Raw genomic sequence first — 6,224 nt, 5'->3', positions numbered from 1 at the left:
TATTTCTATTCTTCTTTTATTCATCTTCTTCGCATATGAGTATAATAGTTTGGGATTTTGCTTGATATTAATAGGGTTTTTTCTTCCAAGTCCCGTTTTTTTATTTTCTTTTGATTGTATAATCTTTTGTTCTGCATTTTCTATCTTACTTTTTAGTTCTATAACTTTCCATGCATTTTTTTTCTTTTGCAAGACCTTTTTCCACTTTCTGATTTTCTGGAACAAGATCCTTCTGTCTCTTGGTATGCATGACTGATGTTTACTTTTCTTCTTCGGTATATATTTATCCACTATTTTCTCCAATATTTTATATAATATTTCCGTATTTACCTTTATGTCATCACTTACGAAAATGTTATCCCAATCTTTGTTTAATTCTTCATTTATTTCTGACCATTTTATATTTTTACTGTAGAATTGTTATTTTTCCATATCCTTCCACTTTTTTGTTTCATTTCTTGCTTATCTCGTTTTCACTTGCTTTGGAATGGACTGTTAATTCTATGACATTATGGTCTGAAATACTCGCATTATAAACTATTATTTCTTTAACATAATTCATCTCGTTCACAAATACTAGGTCTAAAGTATTTTCTTTTCTTGTTGGCAGGTGATTTATTTGTTTAATGCTGTATTCTAGTAGCATATCTAATAGCTTTTCGAATTGCCTCTTATCTTCTGCACTACTATTACTCTCTTTTTTATATGTATAAGTACATCCACAATCTCCTATTCATTCTTTCCAGTCTACGAAAGGAAAGTTGAAGTCTCCAGATAGGAGAATAGTCAGTCTTGTGATTTCTACATATATCATCCAATTTTTCTATATTAGTCAAACTCTTTAGTATTAGGAGGTCTATATATACTATGTTCATTAATTTTTCAGATTCAATTTCTACCGCTATTAGTTCACATTCTGAGTTACTATATTTCTTCATGTATTTTTCCTTGTTTTTTGTCTTTCCCTATATTGCGGTTCCCCCCCTTGATTCCTATTTTTTTCTATCTGATCTATAAGTTTTGAAACTTTTTATTTGATCATCATTCCCAGTCTCTTGGGAATACCAGGTTTCACTTATATTCATTATATCTATTTTCTTTTCAATTTGGGTTAGTTCTTCTAATTACTCTATTTTCTTTTGAGTTACTCGTAACTAAAACCCTGCACATTCATCACTATGATGGTTTGCGTGTTTTCTCCGTCATTTAATATTGGTAATAATAAGGATTTTCCCATGTCTCTTCCTGTTATGGTATGTTGTTCTTTTTTCATTTCCAGAAATTCTGACATAAAAAATCCAAAACTTTTCCATAATATTGTTCTTCCTTCATCATAATTATTCATTTTGTGTCTGAATCTGCAATTTTCTCCATATCTGCAATATCCTCTTGCATATAAAAACAGTTATTATCTCTTGAGTAGAATCTTGGAGCTGATGCATTGAAATTTTGCTGACACCTCTGCATTATCTCGTTGATGGCTTGCTTTTTTCTTTTACCTGATCATCTCTTTATTTGTTTCTTTCTTATTTTGGATTTTTATTGCTTGATTGGTTATTTATTGATTATTTTTCATGGCTACAGGGTGCATATATTTATTTTTTGTCGAACTTACATCCTTTTCCTTCTTTTGGAGTTTTTGCATATTTTTGGATGTAGATCTCTGCAATCATCCTCATATCCATCTAGGTAGGCACATTTACCATATATTTCATATTGTGACATACCTTAGGATGTTTTGTAGTAACATTTTTCTCCAAATCTGCAATTCCCTCTTTTCAAAAGGTTGCAGACTTTGTCTTTTTTGTATATTTTTTCCTCTTTTCCGTCATTGTGTAGGTCTGGGTAGAGCCTCTTCGGCATTTTCTTTTGTGTTGTCATATCGTAATTTATTTCTTCGTAGGTATGCTGCTTTATAGCCTCATATGTAGTATCAATGAGTATCTCTGCATCCATACTTTTATCTTTGTTCTTTGTTTTCTTATCTTTTTCTGTCATTTCAGTTTTGTTTACTTCTCTTACGTTTTCCTCTTCTTCTTCTTCCTCTTCCTCTTCTTCTTCTTCTTCATCCTCAACTATTTGTACATTCAATCTTGATTTAATAACATTGTCTATCCATGGTAGACATGTTGAGCAAAAAATTCTTGTGTCTTTTCTCATATCTTGCATTACCTCAGCACACTGTGGATGGGTCGGAATGTTGCATGCAGCACATTTTCTGATTAGGTTTTGTGGATTAACTATGCTATACCACACCTTACACAGTTTACATGTTTTTGGCATTCTTTTCCCTAATGCATCAATTAGGATATTCACAAGGTTCACTTTATTCATTTTCTTTGTCGGAATATGTTGGTTTATGTATATTTCCTTTATGAGTCTCTTGACCACTTGGATTTTATTTGGAACTTCTTCAATTATTTTCAAGATGTTTTCAGTTGATTTGTTCCAGTTTGAAGGATTGTATCCTTCTAATATATCTATGAATGCTTTTGTATCTTTTTGGTTAGGACTGTTGCTGATTTCATAGATCAGAAATGCCAGTTCCCTTCTTGCTACCTCATCGTATTGCGAATCTGCCAAGCAAGCTAAATCTCGCCATTTTTTTCCGCAGTTGGAACTTACTGCCATCTTGTTCTGATTTACAGTATTTCACTTGATAAACTAACTTAGAAGACGCTTTATCTTACTATTTTCACACTAATCTTATCACCGATAGTTCACGAACACTTCTAGATATTTCTCAAATTCTAGACGTATGTTAAACTTGTGATATCTGTTGATTAATCTGACTTCGCGCAGGAACGTCTCACCAAGCAAGATGACAACTACGAGAGAGAGAGAGAACCAGAACCCAGTATTCACGAAGCCAAGAGTACTACATCTTACCATTAATTATAGCATGCAGAATTAACATTATTTTAGTCTCTTGTGTCTTTCATTTACACAGCGTGATACGTACGCGCATGTGTCCATTGCAGTTTGCAAACATTTATTTGTTTCATTTACCGAGTACTTCAGCGAGGGCCTGAGCATTTCTAAAAAAATTTCCATTACCTGTCGTTGCCCGAGTGGTCTTGTTCATTTTTATCCCAAAAGACTTGCGTGTACCGCAAGCACAATTCGCACAGTGTGCCACGCAAATTCATTACTTCCAGACAGGGAAGTCGTTACCAGTTTAGGACTGGCCACCACCAGTGCACGTCAGGTCTTATCATTTTACAGTGCCACTAATTCTTGACACTGTTCATCGACTGGCTGCTGAAGTACTCCCACCTTTTACTTTCTCTCCTCCACCATTACACTCTGCCATGAGCAGTGCCCTTTCACTTCGGTATACTTAAGTATACTGCATCTAGTGTCGTCCGACGGGACACACCAGCACGATACCAGTGCTCCAAACAAGGAGCGCCTCCTCATAAGTGCCATTGCACCTGTACAGGCCGTACAGGTAGCCATTCTACCTGCGTGTCCGTCCTGCGGAACGCCCCTTAGTGTGACGTGGGCCGCACACTCCATTTGATTTGTCCGCCTCATCAGAAGGTGCCACTCCCCAAAGTGCCACAGAGCACCCAGTCCTTTAAGATTTTTTTCATCCAAGCCTCCACTGCAGCCTAAAGGAAATGGCTTCGGCGTCCAACCACATATATCCATGGAGTTGGAGAGGCTCCAGACACTCATGGCTATGGGCCGAACGCCGGTTACACTGGCAGGAACTCACCCAGTGGGTGAAGGGGCAGATGGATGATCTGCTCCTGCAAGAGAGAGCCGCCAGAGAGAAGAGGAGAACGGAGAAGCGAGAGAAGGAAGGAAAAGCAGCAGAGGAAGGCAAGGGAAGAAGAGAGGAAGCATGAGCTAGCTCTCAAGGAGAAGGAGCTCGAGGTGGAGAAGGCACGACAGGTGAACGCCGAAGCCCTAGCCATGCAGCCAGCTCCCAGCCCCACGCCTACAGTGTCGTCCAACCCTATTGCCAGCATTAACGCTCTCATCCCGAAGTGGACTGAGGATGAGCCTAAGGCATGGCTGGAAGAAGTGGAAGCCTTATTCGGAAACTACCCTACCACTGAGATAGAGAGGGGCCGCCCTGCTTGCCAAGCACCTGGACGGCAAGGCTAAGACTGCCCTCCGCTCACTGGATCAGGGTCAGCGAGGGGACCTGGTGGAAGTTCGCCGGGTCTTACAAAGGCCTATGAAATCACCCCGGAGAGGTGGAGGCAGCGTTTCAGAGGTCAGGCAAAGGAGTTGGTTTGGGCCTGGGGAGATTACTCCTACCACAAAACCCAAGCCGGGCAGCGGTGGCTTGACGCCATGTCGTGCACCGAGTTCCAGGACCTGTTTAAACCGGATCATGCTGGAGGATCTCTACCGATGTGTACCTGGACCACTCGCAGTGCACCTTAACGACAAGCAACCCAAGACACTTGTGGACGCTTGTCGCCTGGCTGACAACTGGAGACCTTCAACCCCTCTCACAGCACTGCCCACCGACGCATAGTGCCACCCGGTCACCTCTCCGGATTCACTCGGCCCAAGGACCCCCACCAAGGACCACTACGGACGTGCAACTTTTGTAAGAAGGTGGGTCACCCTGAGGCCGAATGTCGCCTTAAGAAAGCAGTAAACCAGCAACCGCCTCACGACCCACTGCAGGCCTACGGCCCCCTCACTGCCATTCAGGCAGGCATTCCGATCCAGCTGCACCACGACCCATCGACCACCTGACAGGGACCCGGTGCAAGGACTGTGGCCAGAAGGGCCATTGGTCTGCACGATTTCCCAGGTTGTCCCAAGCAACAGAGGGAGAGCGTGAATCTTGTCTCCACGGACCAGCCCCCGAAGGAGTGGGCCCAGTTCAGGGGAGTGGCGGTGGCCCCCCTCGAGGGTCCCTTCCCCAGGAAGAGTTACTCACCATACTGGACACCGGAGCCGATGTTTAGCCTGATTGCCCGACCCACGTACCTGCGGGTGCCCACATACGGGAAGATGAACGATGGACCATAAGCTGGGTCGAGGAGCAGTCGAAGGATATCCCGACAGTCCAGCTCAAGTCACACCCCGTGGGGACCCATGGAACATCGCCTAGGCGTAGTGAGCTCCATCAAGCCAGGTGTCAGTTCCTGCTTGGCCGAGACCTGCTGTGGCGCCTTCCCCAAGAGGTGCCTCTGCGGTGTATGACTGCCCTGGCTCCTCCGGAGCCTCCTCCAACCAAGGCTACACCTCAACCGGATCTGGGGTTAGGGATGTCCCCTGGCTTCAGGAGGGACCCATGCCGACCCCCGAGTCCCAGCGTGCGAGCCGAATCGACACCCTGCTGGTCGCGGGGCTGCTGCCCTCCCAGTTGCCGGAGCTCCGCCGGTCGCAGTTAATCGCTGCCAACACGAAGATGACGACCTTCTCATTCCCATTGCGGGAGAGGCCCTCCCCCAGCTTGAGGACCTCCACGATCTCACCAAGACCAGGTACCTCGTCGAGGATAACGTTCTCTACAAGATTTCCCGGGGCCTAGAGGAACCCGCACACACCATGCACAAGATGGTAGTAGTGCCTAGGAAGTTACAAACCCGAGTCCTCCAGCTGGCCCATGACGGACTGGGAGGCCATTTTGGGGTTAATCACACCGACAGTTATTGGAGGGAAAATTTATTGGCCGGGGTGGCGCAAGTCGGTGAAGACCTATGTCACATCTTGCCCCGCCTGCCAACGCGTAGGGAAGAACCCACGAAGTAGTCCCCAAGGCCCCCATTCAAAACATTCCCTCTGTCGTGTTCCGTTCCAGGATGTGGTCATTGACTACTACACGCCGGAAGGAAGGAGGAAGCAGAAAACTGGAAATTCACATGTGCTCACCATCATCGATCGGTTCACACGCTATCCCGAAGCCATAACCGGTGCGGAGCACCAGTTCCAAGAATGCTGTCAAGGCCCTCCTACATTTCTTCTGCCGGTTCGGGTTCCCCGCCACAATCCAAGTGATGGGGGAAGTCACTTTATGTCAAAAGAGTTCAGGGATAGCTGGCCAGCCATGGCATAACACACCTCCACTCGACTCCTTACCACCCCGAGAGCCAGGGGATTCATCGAGCGCTTCCACCAAACAACTAGGGGCTCGGCTCTCTACTCTGATAGAAGAAAATGGGGGCGGGTGGGAAGACAACTTACCTACGCCCTCTTTTCAATCCGACAGGCACCCTCGGAGACCCTTGGGTATAGCCCGTTTTTGAGCT

Source organism: Macrobrachium nipponense, chromosome 3 (assembly GCF_015104395.2).
Source record: "Macrobrachium nipponense isolate FS-2020 chromosome 3, ASM1510439v2, whole genome shotgun sequence".
In the NCBI taxonomy this organism is placed as follows: Eukaryota; Metazoa; Arthropoda; class Malacostraca; order Decapoda; family Palaemonidae; genus Macrobrachium; species Macrobrachium nipponense.
The sequence above is the reverse complement of the archived record's forward strand: the minus strand, read 5'-3'. Positions refer to the sequence as shown.